Raw genomic sequence first — 16,203 nt, 5'->3', positions numbered from 1 at the left:
CCTACTTCCTAAGGGCCATCCAATAGTCAGTCTGTCCATCCATGTGGCTGCAAGGCTCCCCATTGCACAGGGATCTACCTGATGATTGGCCGCCTCTCACCATCAATTATCCTAAAATCTGCAGAACTGGTTGAACTATGGCATAAATTATGTGTAAGATATTTAGTAACAATATTAGCATCTCTAGGGAGTGGCGTGTGTTAATAGCCAGGGAATATGGTGTTCATGCATTTGCTGTATCTCATGTAAAGGTCATGAGGCACAAGTAACTCATACACAGGAAAGGTGCCGAGCTCACCTGTGTGAGCCCTCAATATGGGGATTCCTCCCTTCTAATAAGGTTCTTTATTTGTAATTATCGTTTAAATACCCGGAGGCGCTCCCAATATATTTATAGAGTTATCAGGTAGCTGAAATATATAATAAGAGTTTTATGATGTGCCGAGAGCCCAGCCACCAGTTCCCATGGAACAACATATTAATCTGATGATATCACACAGCACATCTAATAGCACATTATCACTCATTGCCATTAGATATGAACCCAGCAGGTTACTCAGCACTGCATAATAATAGAACACAGGGCTCAAATGCAGCAAAAAGCAAGGGATAAAAGAGATGGAGGGGCCTGGCACAGCAGAGCTTACAATTAAAGTGGTTGTCCATCTTTAAGTAAACTTTTAGTATATAGTTTCTATTGGTTTTCATTATTTATTTATTTTTGATAGTTTTATAATTATTTGCATTTTTCTTCTGACTCTTTCCAGCTTTCAGATGGGGGCATTGCTGACCCCATCTACAAGCAAATGCTCTTGTAAGGCTACACACATTATTACTGCTACTTTTTATTGCTCATCTTTCTCGTAAGGTCCACTCCTATTCATATTCCTGTCTCTTATTCAAATCAATGCATGTTTGCTAGGTTAATTTGGACCCTAGCTAACAGATTGTTTATAATGCAAAATTGGAGAGCTGCTGAATAAAAAGCGAAATAACTGAAAAACCTTAAATAATAAAAAAAATGAAATCCAATTTCTAATTGTCTCAGAATATCACGCTCTACATCATACTAACAGTTAACTCAAAGGTGAGCCACCCCTTTAAAGGTGATACACAGGGGTCAATAGAGGATAAAACTGAAGATATATTGGGAAAGAACAAGGATATGAAAGAAAAGAGTGGGGGTGTCCCAAGAGGGAGAGACGACAGGTGCCGGGGGGACAACTTTGTGACATTTAGAGGAGAGGGTGGTGAGCAAAACCTAACGAAGGGGGAGAATATTCTTGAAGAGATGTGGGGGTGAGGGAGTGTTCACAGATTGGGGGGGGGGCAGTAGGGTTGCCACCTTTTGCAAAAAAAATTTCCGGCTGGTGGGCGGCGGGTACAAAAAGGGGCGTGGTGTGACATACAAGGGGGTGGGGTTGAGATGCAAAGGGGTGGGGCCACAGCGCGGCCAGGACAAAAACCGAAGGACAAGGTAAATTCACAGGGGATTGGGGGCTGGCCGAGGGGTCTTTTTAAGGGTATTACAAATTTACCGGCAGGTACATTGCCGGTAAATTTGGAATACCGGTCCCGGCCTTGGCAGTGTTTTACCGGCTAGGCCAGTATAGTACCGGCTGGGTGGCAACCCTGGGGGGGTAAGAAATACTCACTGGCACATCGGGGTGGGAATACAACCACCTCCCCTAAATTTTAGGAAGGTGGGTGATTAGAGAGACACACAAGAGTAAATAGACAGAACTTTGGGGGAGGAGGGGTGACCAGGGACATTAGCAGTCATGAGGCCCCATGCTAATATTGTCAGGCTCCTCCTCCCAATGGGTTATTCACTGACTATTTCAGCAAACGTAGGTATGGATGGAGCACATCACTCGCAGACTCTGCCGCAAATAAAGATTTACTGAATCACAACATGTTTCGGATCACAAGGATCAAAGGGTCCTTGTGATCCGAAACATGTTGTGATTCAATAAATATTTATTTGCGTCAGAGTCAGCGAGTGATGTGCTCCCTCCATACCTACATTTGCTGAAATGGTTTGTGGGTCTCCTGGTGTGGCCTGACTGGAGAGTGAGCAGATACACAGGTGAAGGTGACTGAAGGAATTTGCAGAAAGTTATTATTCAATGGGCCCCTGGCTGAGTGAAAACTCCTGCTTTAAAGTAAAATGGGGCCACAATGAGAACATGATGCTCCCTGTATGAAGTGTCAAGCCCCTAAACCAGCCAATTCAATTCTTCAATTAGTCTAAAATCTCCACCCACCAGCCGGACCCCTTTCCAGACCTCCACATTGGACCTTTCCATCTCTGGGCCTCCCCTTTGCCTCAGAGTCTGACTTACCCCCCAGTCCCATGGCAGTGGTACATTTCGGGTAAGATGAAAGAGAAACATGAGTGGAATATTCCAATAGACGTTTTGCGGGGAGGAAGTGAAAGACTTAGAGGGAGGATACAGGTAAAGCAGAATTTGGGAGGGGTGAGTGTGTTTGTTGAGATTTGGGGTGATTAGAGGCGCAGAGAGGAGGGACTGACTGGGGTGAGGCCTGGCACAGAGCTGGACATATAGAGAAGACACAGAGGCCACTATCACTAGGCGTGACACACACACAATGGCGGGGAGGAGTGAAAGAGCGAATGACTGACCTGTGACAGGCTCTACGGTATTGGCTCTCCCGGCGGCAGTGGTGGCGGCTCCAGGGCCCTCCGCGCACCCCCACACGAACATGGCAGCGCCACACACACCGAGCCCCGGACTCCAGGAAGCGGCAGGTGCGGGCAGGAGGGACAGGGACACGCACCAAACAGCGGGCGGAGAATACAGGGGGAGGGATCTTCGGGAGACTGGCCAATCAGAGGCGGCCCGGGGAGGGATTATGTAGAAGCGCCAGAACTGGACAGTGCGCAGATGCTTCGCTGATGCTGATGCTGAGTGACGGGCTGGATTGGAGAACTCTAGCGCTTTTATTCCCATTGCTTTAGCAATAGCGAGTCAAATCGTGGAATTTGTGGGGGAAGGTTCCATGTCACTTTCTCCATATAGAAATCTGGTGCAGAAACATCCCGTCTGTACTGCCCTGTGCCCAAGAGCTTACACTCGCCCACTGCTTGGGACCCCATCGCTTCTTTACCTTCTGCCCCGAATAAGGGTAAGGCCACACTAAGCGATAGCGCGGCGATTTGACTCGCCGCGACTTTTCGCCGCGACTTTTAAACGGCAATCGCTGGCGAAACTTTGGCGCTGGCGTCTATGGGGAATCGCTGCGTAAAAACACACGTGGCGATCTTTTTTCTATTGTCGCTCGAAATCGCCTCGCTAGGCAATTTCGAGCGACAATAGAAAAAAGATCGCCGCGTGTGTTTTTACGCTGGCGATTTTGCGCGATTCCCCATAGACGCCAGCGCCAAAGTTTCGCCAGCGATTGCGGATGAAAAGTCGCCGCGAGTCAAATCGCCGCGCTATCGCTTAGTGTGGCCTTACCCTAATGAACCTCAATTAAAGGTCTGAGGAAAAGATTCCGCTCTGTAACAACTCACTGGCCAGAACCTGAGAAACCGTCAGTCTTATTGACTCTCCCTGGCACCCCTCATTTATACTTGTACCCAGGCCCGGACTGGCAGTCTGTGGGTTCTGGCAAATGCCAGAGGGGCTGCTAATGCCAGAGGGGGCTGCTATAAGGTGCCATAGAAAGTCAGTATTTAGTGGGCTGGTGGGGTCTGTTTGGGCCTCTTTGTGGGCTGATTGGGTCTCTGTGTACCTGAAATGCCAGGGCCTATTTTAATTCTCAGTCCGGACCTGCTTGTGCCTACTCCTTGTACTGTACCATCACCCCCCCTCCCACTCCATGGCTCTTCCCTCCCACATATGTATACAGGGCAGCCATTAGAAATCATGGGGCCCCATACAACAACATTTTCAGGGCCCCACCCACACTAGTGCCCAAGCCCCACCCACACTAGTGCCCAAGCCCCACCCACACTAGTGCCCAAGCCCCACCCCAGATCCCACCCACTCCACCCACACCCCACTCCATCCCACCCAAAGACCACACAGACATCAGCACTAATAAATCACACACACACCCCCACACACACACGTGTCAGGACCCCCTAAGAAGTTTGTGGGGCTCCAAAAAATTTTTTTTTTAAAAAAACATTGGTGGCAGGGGTCTATAGAATATTAAAATAATACTTTGGTGGCCAGGGGATTTAAAAAAAAAAACCCACATTAGTGTTCAGTAGAATTGAACTCGTGGCTTCAGCACTTCAACTTCGCCTCCTTTCGTGACTTCGGGTCTTTTCGCCACTTCGGGAGTTCGGCTTCGGCTGTTTTTGCGGCTTTGGGTCCTTCTGCACTTCCGCATTTCGGCTGTTCGGGATGGCCGTACGCACGGCTTCGGCGCTCGCAAGGGGGGTCCGGCTGTTTTCAAAACTGCAGCACTGCCAGGCCCCCTTTCATTGCCCGGACCCCTTGCCCCCCCCTGATGGTGGCCCTGTATGTATAAATACAAATACAGTACAACCCCCCCCCCCCCATTTTACATTTTTTAGGGGACTAGGAAAAATTATGTAAAATCTGGAAAAGGTGTTAAAAGTAACTTTTTCTTTAAGTACTGAAAGGATATAAGCACAGTAGTCTGTTCTGCTTTGAGATACAATATTTACTGGGTTAATAACAAGGGTTAAGCATTGCAGTGTTAATGTTACACTATGGGGGGCCTGTGCAAGTCTCTCTGTCTGTCACATACACAACCTAAAGCAATAAATTATTACAGGACTGTATAAGGGCAAACTAATTGGATTTGACCACTTACAGACAGAGCCATGACAAAATATACAGTTAGGCCCATAAATATTTGAACAGAAACAATTTTTTTCTAATTTTGGTTCTGTACATTACCACAATGAATTTTAAATGAAACAACTCAGATGCAGTTTTAATTCAGTGGTTTGAAGAAAAAGATTGCGGAACTAAAGCCTTTTTTTTTAGCACACTCGCTTCATTTCAGGGGCTCAGTAATTGGACAATTGACGCAAAGGCTATTTCATGGGCAGGTGTAGGCAATGCCTTTGTTATGTCATTATCAATTAAAGGAGAACGAAAGCTAATTTTTAAATGATATTCCTAAATGTAGTTTGTGTGCCCCCCTCCTGAAACGCCATGCTGTAATTTTCCAAATCACTATAGTTTAGTTGTACAGGCACTTGACAAAAAATCACCACTGCGGCGTTTGCAGCCGACATCTTGCTGAAGATTACATCACTTCCTTTATCTCCCGGGCTAAAAGAGCGCATGCGCCAGACGGGCTGCTTTGGTTTTACTATTGAGGATCGCACCTAAGACTAGACCCAGCTAAAGAAAGAAGTAATGCGGAACCCAATGCTGTTGCTATGGCAACCCAACACGATCGCTGCTATCGGCGCTTAACAATGAAGGGGAGAAGAAGCAGAGGTACGTTTTTATCATGTGACCAGAACTTCACCACTGGCCTGGGGGAATCTAGATGATTGTTTGCTCATGCGCAGGGCTTGGAAGATTTATATTTGCGCATGTGCAAGCCCTGATGTTGCAGTTTCCAAATGGCAGAGGGATGTCCACTATATTTCATGTACTTTGCAATATTTTTAAAACCAATCTTTGCATACAGCTGAAGGTTAACTCCTATAGAAACAGCATTACTGTAAGTGGCTCTTGACTTAAGGGGCAACACATAGAGCTTTATTTGTATTTTACCTTTCCTTCCCCTTTAAACAGATAAAAGCCCTAGAGTTGATTTGAGGGAGGTGCTTGTATGTGGAAGATTTTGCTGCGAACAGACAACATGCAGTAAAAGGAGCTCTGCCTGCAGGTGAAACAAACCATCCTTAGGGCAGGACTCGATGATCCGTTTTGACCCGACACGTCGCAATGCGACTAAACACATGCGACGTGTCGGATGTTTTACAGAAAACGGAAGTGAAGGAGAAATCGCATGTTACAACTACATTGATCCGACTGTCGGATGAAATTTCATTCGACAGTCGGATCAATGTCCGACAGTCGGATCAATGTAGTTGTAACATGCGATTTCTCCTTCACTTTCGTTTTCAGTAAAACATCCAACACGTCGCATGCGTTTAGTCGCATTGCGACGTGTCGGGTCAAAACGGATCATCGAGTCCTTCCCTTAAGCTGCAAAAACAGAAAAAAAGTCTAAAAAATTGCTACAATATTAGGAGTGGCAAAATCTACAGTTTGGTATATCCTGAGAAAGAAAGCACTGGTGAACTCAGCAACGCAAAAAGACCTGGACGTCCAGTGGTGGATGATCGCAGAATCATTTCCAAGGTGAAGAGAAACCCCTTCACAACAGCCAAACAAGTGAACAACACTCTCCAGGAGGTAGGTGTATCGATATTCAAGTCTACCATAAGGGTCTGGCCACACTATAAGATTTGGGGAGATTAGTCGCCCCAGCAACAAATCTCCCCAAACTGCCTTCCCACTGCCCTCTCCCGGCTAAAATGAAAATCACCTGCGGCAATGCACACACGGTGCTTCGTTTTCCGAAGTTTCCACGCGAGGCATATTTCACAAATAATAACATTCTTAGAGGAATAAAAGCAGTTTTTGGGAACATCAGGACAAAATGTTGATGTAAAATCTGGGAAACTTTACTTAAAATCAGGGAAATGCACCCATTGAAATGCATTATAAATTGGTGGGACCACAAATAAAAAATTTCAAATGCGGGAAATTTAAAATCGAGGCTTCACTGTATACAGAGAAGGAATGCTCTGTGCACTCAATAAGCTATACCCTCATACTGTACTGTCTAAGGGGGATCAATATGGCACCTTCCTCCTCCCATATGTATAAATACAAATATACAGAGAAGGAATGTTCTGGGCACACAATAAGCTATACCCTCATACTGTACTGTCTAAGGGAATCAATATGGCACCCCCTCCCATATGTATAAATACAAATATACAGAGAAGGAATGTTCTGGGCACACAATAAGCTATACCCTCATACTGTACTGTCTAAGGGAATCAATATGGCACCTCCTCCCATATGTATAAATACAAATATGACACGCAGGAGATTAAATGCGCAAACACAGAAGCAGCACCCCATTCAGTATTGCAGGCCTTTCCTGTGATATTGAATCAATCTCGCACTGAGCATAAACTAATAAGAATGGACTTAGTGCTACAAACATTCTGATCAGCTACTGCCCTCCAGTGTGAAAAGTGTGAACTGCAGTTGAAGTAAGAACATTATTAGGCCTGGGCAGAGGCACATGGCAGCTTTATAACACTGCCCATACAACAGTCTCATTTTTTAATGTTATATGTACTATATAAACTCAATATTATACCAGCTGGTGCCAGTGGACCTGTTGTATTTGAAGCCAAAAAGGCCACAGCTCTTTACAAATAACATTGGAGTCTGATACATTCATACCTTTAATGGAGTTGGAAGCAATTTAGTTCCGGAGAATATCTAAATACAGTAGAACCCCCCATTTGACATTTTTCAGGGGACCAGGAAAAAATGATGTAAAATCCAGAAAAATGTAATGTAATCAGGGAAAGTAACTTTCTTCAAGTGCTGAAAGGATATTAACACAGGAGTCAGTTTTACTTCAAGATACAATATTTACTGTGTTAATAACAAGGGTTAAGCATTGCAGCGTTAATGTTACACTATGGGGGGCCTGTGCAAGGCCTCTGTCACATACACAACCTAAAGCAATAAATTATTAGTGCAGACTGATTGGAATTGACCATTTACAGGCAGAGCCATGGCAAAATATACACCCAACCTCTTTATTTCACAAATAACATTCATAGAGGAATAAATGCAGTTTTTTGAGGAAAAAATTTTGATGTAAAATCTGGGAAAACGTTACTTAAAATCAGGGAAATGCACCCATTGAAATGCATTAAAAATTGGTGGGACCACAAATAAAAAATGTAAAATGCAGGAAAACTTAAAATCAGGGTACTTAAAATCAAGGTTTAACTGTGTAAATTGTACCTGTTAGGTCCCTGCATGAAATATTCCAGGGAATATAGGCCACTTTATTGTATATTGTAAAAGTAACTGTTTACATGGAAACCACCTACTTTCCATCTGAATATGTCCTGCCCCAGCAGATTATCCCTGCCATGTAGTAGGGGCATCTTTCTTTATTCCCCGATAGACATCGCCACCTGCTGGAAGTTTCTGTAGCAGCAGCAGAAACAATAATGGGAAAGAGAGAACATATACCTGAATTATTCCATATGGCACCTCTTGTTTCTCTTTTTGTTATATCATCATCATCAGAATTGTCACTTCAACAATCTGTTCTATTGCAGAGTATAACAGAGCATTCTGTCCCAGTGGCTGCACAGATCCTAACTGATCCCCATTGGAAGCAGCAGTCCTGTCCTGCTTTATGGCAGCTGAGATTCTAGCTATCTGTATAACAGAGCATTCTGTCCCAGTGGCTGCACAGATCCTATCTGATCCACATTAGAAGTAGCAGTCCTGCCCTGTGGCTGAGGTTCTGAAAAAACCCAAAAGTTGCATGGCACACAAAGAAAAGAAAATAATGGTTAACATGCACCTTTAAAAAAATACTGACACCAGAAATTAAACCTTTTTTACATCTATCATAATATTGTCTTTGCATGCTATTTATAATTTTGCCATAAAACGTATTTACAGATGCTTTTATATTACTCATCTGATCCCCCAAGTTCGTCTATGAGGGGGCTGCCATATTTGAGCTTCAGTAGTCTGTTAGCATGAGAAACTCTAACTGACAGGTTGAGAAGGGACAGTCAGGTTGGCAAAACAGTCAGGTTTAGGAACTTCAAGTGACAATTATTTACAAAAGCAGAACTATCAGTGAAAAACGATCAACATGAGCTATAGGCAACTTTTGATGTACATTAATATTTTAAATAATAATTGTTTAGAGTCAGTATCACTTTAACCCTTTTTAGTGCTCAGATCATAAAATATTTGGCATCAGCTTAACGTTTCCCTTCTGATCTGTGCCTAGCTGTGTTTTTACAAGTCACGCACAGTGTACTGAGATGACAGGGTCATGGCAGGCAAAGAGTTAAACATTTACTAATACAGTTTGGAGAAAGAGATTTATGCAACTTCTGAGAAATCCACTGGTTGTGCATGTGGGGGGTGGTTGAATGCGAATTTCTTTCTGGTACCCGCAGCTCTCTCTCACTTTACAGCAGGAAGTAAAGTGCAGAAGTGGTGCAGATTTAACTAGGAAAGTAGAAGAGATCAGAAAACTCAGCTGATACAGGATACCTATATATGAACACCAGCTGGGGGCACAAGGGTACAGTGTAACCTGGGGAAACTGCTATTTACCGTGAATCCGAGCTGGGACCTGAGCTCCTCTGTACATAAATCATATCACTTCCAGGCACCACAGGGCTCAGGATTGCTTCCCCTTTAAAAGTAGACACATGAAAGTATTCAGTAGGAAATGTTACTCTGTTACTGGGGTATGGCTCGGTCACATTGTGGCTGTGTAACCCGAGGTGAAATGTAAAAGTTCAAGGGCATGTCGACTGCTGACATATTAAACAGCCATATGGCAAAGGTCCAACCTATCTATATATTCCTGGAACTGGTGGGGCTTCTGTACATAAACATCCCGCTCCAACAGACGTTCAGTTATTTATTAATAACCTGCTCTGAATAGCACAAGCTGGTTACTTTGTAATTAGTTGTCTTTTTGCAACAATCTACTGTACATATACTGTATACACAGCAGGGCCTTGACCTGATGGCAAATGATTCACTAGGAGAAAAAAATAGCAGCTACCAAGGGAATATGGGGCATTTAACTCAGGCCGTCAGAAGGTCAATGAGAAGAAGCCCCTGACATACATATACTGTACATCTACTGTATAGAAATCATGGCAGTGACTTTACGGAAAAACATCCATTAGGAGGAAAAAAACACTGGCTGGAAAATGACTACAAGGTGCCTTCTTCAGGTCAGGAGAATTTAGATGGAATAAAGTAGTAGGGTCGTACTGTAGAGCGGCCACTGTGATGTCCCCTGTACATCTCTACGGTATACAAAGCAGGTCCATGCAAATATAACTGGAAGGTGTTCAGTTGGAGGAAAAACTATTGGCTACAACACTACTGTGAGGCACCTTCTTTGCGTCTCCAGCAGGGCAAGGGAGAACGTAGTTGTGGTCAAGTCATGGAGTAGGTTTTTATAGTAGAGCAGCCATTAATATGTCTATTGTACATCTACTGTAGAGAATGAAGAGCTGAGACCAAAGAAGAAAAACCATTGGCTATTCCTATGTGGCAGCTCACTCAGGTCAGTCAAAAGGCCAATGGAGACAGTTGGCAGAGATGTCTACTGCACATCTGCCCTACAGAGCCACTGGTTTGGGACCTCAAGCAAAGAGCAGATGTCTCCAGGTAGCATCAGCTCTAGAACCCAACTGCAGGTAATTCACACATTATTTCTGTTGAATTCATTCAGCTGTTACAAAGAAACGCAAAACTGCCAACAGCTGCTGCGCTCGTGGGCCGAGATTCACCATCAGCCCAATCTGTTTCTCTTTATACAAACCAGCTGGCACACGGGAAAAAACAAGTTAATAGCCATCCTCAGTTTTCTGCCGTTCTGAAAACCAAAAAGAAAATCTTTCCATGTTCCTGTTGCATTTCTCCCATCTGGCCTGCTTCTCTCTCTCATTAGACTAACAAAACAGCTCCATTCCTCTCACACGAGGACCTGGCACAGGCTGCATGAGATAGGGGCTCCTCCGAGAAGGAAACTAGAGATAATGTTTGCTCTTCAGCTCATTCGGGGTCATAGAGTTCACAATGGCCAAGAATGAAACTGGAGTCGGAATTCCTGACCAAATCTCAGTCTTTCAAAGAGGATCTAAACCCAAACTAAATTAAATTGTTTTGAGGCTTTTTTGAAGGATGTCCAAGCTCTCGGCTTTGGTAGGTGAGCAACACTTTCTGGTGGTTGTCAGTTGGAAAGAATTTTGGTTGGAAATCTTTAGTCTCAGCACCCTTTGTCCTTTCAAAGAGAAACATGGGATTTAGGTATTCGGAAATTAAAACGTGAAGGCGGCCAAACATCTTAATGCTTTTGCAAAACTTTAGTGCCAATCACACACACATTCATGACGGAACCAAGCATTTGAGATGACTCCCACTATCAGGCCTAAACTGCATAAGGCAAATGTTCTGATTATTTCTGGTTCCTTTTAAATATCCATGTGGAGAGACTGGTTTCTACCGCTGTGAATGTTAAAGGGGTGGTTCAACTTTATTATGTTATAGATAGAACAACCAATTCTAAGAAACTTTTCAATTGGTTTTCATTATTTTTTTTTTTATATAGTTTTATAGTTATTTGTCTCTTTGCAGCTTTCAAATGGGCATCGCTGTCCCCTTCTAAAAAAACAAATGCTCTGTAAGGCTTAAAATGCATTGTTATTGTTACTTTTTATTACTGATCCTTCTATTCAGACTCTCTCCTATTCATTTTCCAGTCTCTTATTCAAATCAACCATGGTTGCTAGGGTAATTTGGGCCCTAATTACCAGATTGCTTAAAATGCAAATTGAAGAGCTGCTGAATAAAAAGCTAAATACCAAAAACCTTAAAATAATAAAAAGTGAAAAATTGCAAATTATCTCAGAATATCACATCATATCATAATATTACATTATACTACAAGTTATCTCAAAGGTGAACAACCCCTTTAAGGAGGATGGATCTGGAAAGGCTATAGATAAGAGAAAGAACTTGTTTGAACAACAGGACTTTCCCAAATTAAGGGAATAGGCACAGTGTTGGCAGCGTGGGTGGTGTCTTCAGCTAAAACATCTGATGGTGTCAAGGGTCATAGAGTTTTACTGCAAAGCAGAGCCTACTCCAGTACTGGAGGGGATGGGCTGTGGAGTTAGGCTACAGTGAGTACTCAAAGGAGAATTCAACCGTTAACTAAAAAAAAACCTACCCCCCTACCCTACATAGACCCCCCTCCCTCTTCCCACCCAGCCTAACTGCCCCACCAGGGAAATGCCCCTAACTTTTTACTTACCCTTCGATGCAGATTCAGGGATCGCAGTTCATGGCAGCCATCTTCCGGGTCTTCATGCCTTCTTTCGTCAATTTCCGTCCATTTAGCTGCATGCGCAATTGCCGCAAACCGGGAAATTGCTCCATATCTGTATGTGACGCTTCTCCGGTCTCAGTCTCAGATTACCAAAGACCAGAAGATGGCTGCCGTGAACTGGTAAGTAAAAAGTTAGGGGCATTTCCCCTGCTGGGGGAGGGGGATGAGGGGAGTCTACGTAGGGTAGGCTTTTTTAGTAAATGGTTGAATTCTCCTTTAAAGAACTGTAGGGAAGGTTACAGGCTTATCTGACGCTTATTATGATTGGCCATTGTGAATTCATCTGCCACCAACCACTTCTGTATTTCACAATACTGTTGGGTATCACACCCTTACAAAGGAAAACTCTGACTTCGGCAGATCAGCTTTACCCATCTCCATTGTTCTTGAGTCTGGTTATTTATTTTTTTTTGTTATTGAGTTGGGTGGGCTCTTCCCAGCTACCATTCAAATATGTTATGCGTTATTCCAGTGATTTAACCTCTTACTATTTTCCTATAAGAATAGCTATGAGGATGGCAATATGAAAACGTTGGACACCCTGGTGTTTGGGGATTCGGTTGTTTCTCCTTTTGCCACCTCCAGTGGTTTCTGTGACTCCATCGCTATGGGACTAGATTTAATAACCCAACTGCCTGAGGAAGGGGCCAGGATAGTAGTAAAAAAAAAAAAAATCTGCTTCCACTGCCAAGTACAATATTGCTGCACGGACGGAGCAAGTCCCAGGCAATGTATAGGTTACAAAAAAAAAAAAAATAAAAGCTGAGCTTGCATCTTCCAGCACCATGTTGGACTTCGAAGCTTCCTGGCAAGTCAACAGTTCCCTCTGTTAATATTCAACAAGCCCTGCCAAGGTTTATGACTTTTAATCAGAATAGTGAGGTCCTCTTACATCTATACAACTAGGAAACAACTTTTGCCTAGGAATACTGTACAGGGAGGGGACATGGAACTCTATACATTACATGGTCGTCACTCTACTTCCACCTGGAGATAGATCAGTTCTAAGCTGTAAAGGCAGGAACTGGTGACATTGCTAAAGAGGAAGTTTTCTCCCTAAGTAGAAACATTTTCAAAAAAAAAAATATGGAACAGCACCATTTCACAGTTGAGAGGGAGAACATACATCAAACAGATAGGAACTTAATCACGTTGCCAAGGGTCAACACTTCTGCTCTACAGGCCTTCCAGCAGTGCAGGTGTCCAGAAGCTCCTTCTACACGTCAGGATGATAGATGGACTCCTCTCGGCTCAGAACAGACAGGGAGTCATTTACGTTCTACACATCCAAACAGTTCCCATATCTGAATACATTTTACAAACATAAGTAGCTGCAGAACTTTTCTTTGAAATTACTCAAATAAGTATTTCTGTGGTCAGCATTGACCACAGAACCATCCCTTTAGTCCACGGCCAAATGGACCTGGAAATAATTTCAATGCAGAATTGGGGGAGAAAGAAATGATCCAGAGTTGCCATAGCAGCATTTTTATTTACAAACAAACAGCAATCCCCATTGACTTTATTTATAACCATTAAAAAAGCAGTTTTACAAGCAATAAAGTCATCTGAACAAAATTAAGCAGCACTGAAAATTCATATCACAAATCTAAAAAAAAAAAATACAAGAGTAAAATATCATTTGAATAAATATTTTTGTTTAATTCATGCTATAAAATAATCCTTAATGGCAAGTTATTAGTCTGTTACAGCATTTGTTTAGCTAGCTTGGTTACTTCATACTGAAGTGTGGAGTTGTGAGGTTACTGGTTTATATTGCAAGTTAAACCCTTCCAGGCAGACGCTGGCCCAGAAGGCGTTAGTAACACAGAAAGCCATTCAGAATGTGCAAAAATTTACCATTTTCACACAAAAACACAAACCGTCTATGACAACATTTTAAGCCATAAATTGGCTTTTACGCTTTGAGCTTTTTATTTATTTTTTTACTAGGAATTTCCTAGAAAAATTCTAATTCAATCACAATGTGAAACCCACTATAAATAAAAGATGAAAACTATAAACTTATTTAAATCAGTTTATGGGGGGGGAAGCCAAATCCTGCTCTAATGAGGGCTTTCGTACAATAAAAAAAAATGAAATTATTTTTAAAATTACATTTTTAATAGTGGCGCTATTTGAGATGTAAAATTTATCAAATATAAGGTTCAAAAAAAAATTGATTTCATACTTTTTATAACAATTCATAAAATTCCATTTCTATTGAAAATAAATTCTACTCATCATTTTCAATAAGTGAAAAAAGTTAAATCTAAAACCAGTTTGAATTTGGAAACATTACATATACATGCATTTCGGCAACTCTAATATGAAAAGTCGCCGTTGTGGTAAAAACCTTGATTTCTAGTGTTGTAAACCTGCCCCCCTAATTGTTCAGTTGAGCAAAATTCAAATTCATGAAGTTGTTGAAAGTGCATTTTTTGTAAATGTATGTGTTTCATTGGAATATAGAAATTTGGGTTCAAAGTCAGTTTCAAATTGTTTTGTGCAGGATTTGGAATTTAGGAAAATTTAAAAAAAAAAAAAAAAAACCCCTGAGACTGATTTTGCAAGAAACATATTTATAGCCAAATATCTATGTATAAGTAGAAATTAATTTTCTATAACATTTATGGAAATATTAAAGATGGGCGGGTGCTGCTCGTGACCTTCACAAACCTGGGAGAAGCCATTTTGTTTGACATGAGCAGAAAAGCTTCAAATTCGGTATTGAAAAGAGTGGAAAAATAGCTCTTCTCTGCCTGACACCACCCTGGGGTTGCAAAGCGGCCCAAACAACGCCCCCAGTAGGTAAACAGAACACATTCTGAATGGCTGTACTGAACGGCTGTTCAGTTGCTGAGTAATATGAAATTTGTCTTATCAACCCAAGAGTCATACAAAGGATTTACAAGTACATTTTCCAAATACTTTCATATATAAAACTTTAATAAATAATCCTGACCAGTCAAAAAGCACCATTCAAGGGTGAAAATTCCCTTAGAAAATAGAGAAGGGTTTGCATATTTTTTTTTTTGAGTCCCTTTCAGTGGAGGTTTTGAGAAAATCGGTTAAGAAAACAAAATTAAATTACACTAAGTATATCACAGTCAAGAGATATAAAGTTATTTTCATTAAATACTTTTTCTTTTTTAATAATCCTTAGCCAGACGGGTCTCGCACTGGAGAAAGAAAAAGATGAAACCCAAAAATACTGGCCTCCTCCAGGGTTACGTAAAGCTTGTTTGTGACTTGTTTCCCACCCTCCCCCCAAGCCCTTTGGAATTGGTTTATCTGTTTCTAGTTCAGCCATGACATGGAGAAATAGAAGCAAACGCGATGAAAATTTGGCAAGTTTAAAGTGGCGGGCTTCATCTTAACGCACAGAAGAGAAAAATGTCGAGCGGAAATGGCTTCCAATCGTACCTTCCAATTCCTGTTCCGTCCACAAGTAACCAGTGACGGACCACGGCAGCCATGTTAACTTAATCGCTTTAAAAATGCAAATACAAAGAAAAAAAACCCTTTATCTATGTACAGATGTGATCATTCTTACCCTATAGAAAGGGTTTTTTTTTTAAAAAAAAAAAAAAAAAACAACCCACAATCTATAGCTATAAAGAAATAAAAAAGTTCACAGTCTTGTTACAGATTCAACATTTATAGGATGGGATAGAAGAGAATCATCCTTTTCACATTTCCCTAGATGGAGAGGAGGAAGAAGAGGAGAGGGGTCACATCACTTTAAAAGTAGATGGAGAGACTCTACCACTGACAAGCTTAAGCATTCAAGGCAACAACTGTGGGTGATGTTCAGCCACTCTGTAATGCATGGAGATGGACAGCAAGAGTGGCTACTGTAGCTTTGAGCATTACTGCAAGAAGATCATAATGGGGCCACCAACCAGAATGCCGCATTGGTACCTGCAGTAAAACTAAAGAGGGTTATTAAGCCAAGTTCAAAACAATTGTGTTTTCTGGAAAACCAGTTCAAGGCTTCTTCTAATTATCCTTAAAAGTGACCATACA

At 42.1% G+C, this 16,203-nt stretch overlaps 1 protein-coding gene across 4 annotated transcripts in view; it reads right to left on the bottom strand.

Annotated features, from left to right (window-relative positions):
• LOC108699894 (ras-specific guanine nucleotide-releasing factor RalGPS1) overlaps positions 1-2,839 on the bottom strand; it is a 146,940-nt gene extending 144,101 nt beyond the window's left edge. For 3 of the 4 annotated variants that reach the window (XM_018232560.2, XM_018232561.2, XM_041574492.1), the window contains exon 1: positions 2,648-2,838. The gene's annotated coding sequence lies outside the window, so the exon portion shown is untranslated. Of the gene's footprint in view, positions 1-2,647 lie in introns of all 4 variants that reach the window. The other variant, XM_041574491.1, reaches the window with a different exon arrangement.
• Between the last annotated feature and the right edge of the window lie 13,364 nt (positions 2,840-16,203).

This window comes from Xenopus laevis, chromosome 8S (genome assembly GCF_017654675.1).
Source record: "Xenopus laevis strain J_2021 chromosome 8S, Xenopus_laevis_v10.1, whole genome shotgun sequence".
Classification (NCBI taxonomy): domain Eukaryota; kingdom Metazoa; phylum Chordata; class Amphibia; order Anura; family Pipidae; genus Xenopus; species Xenopus laevis.
The sequence above is the reverse complement of the archived record's forward strand: the minus strand, read 5'-3'. Positions and strand labels throughout refer to the sequence as shown.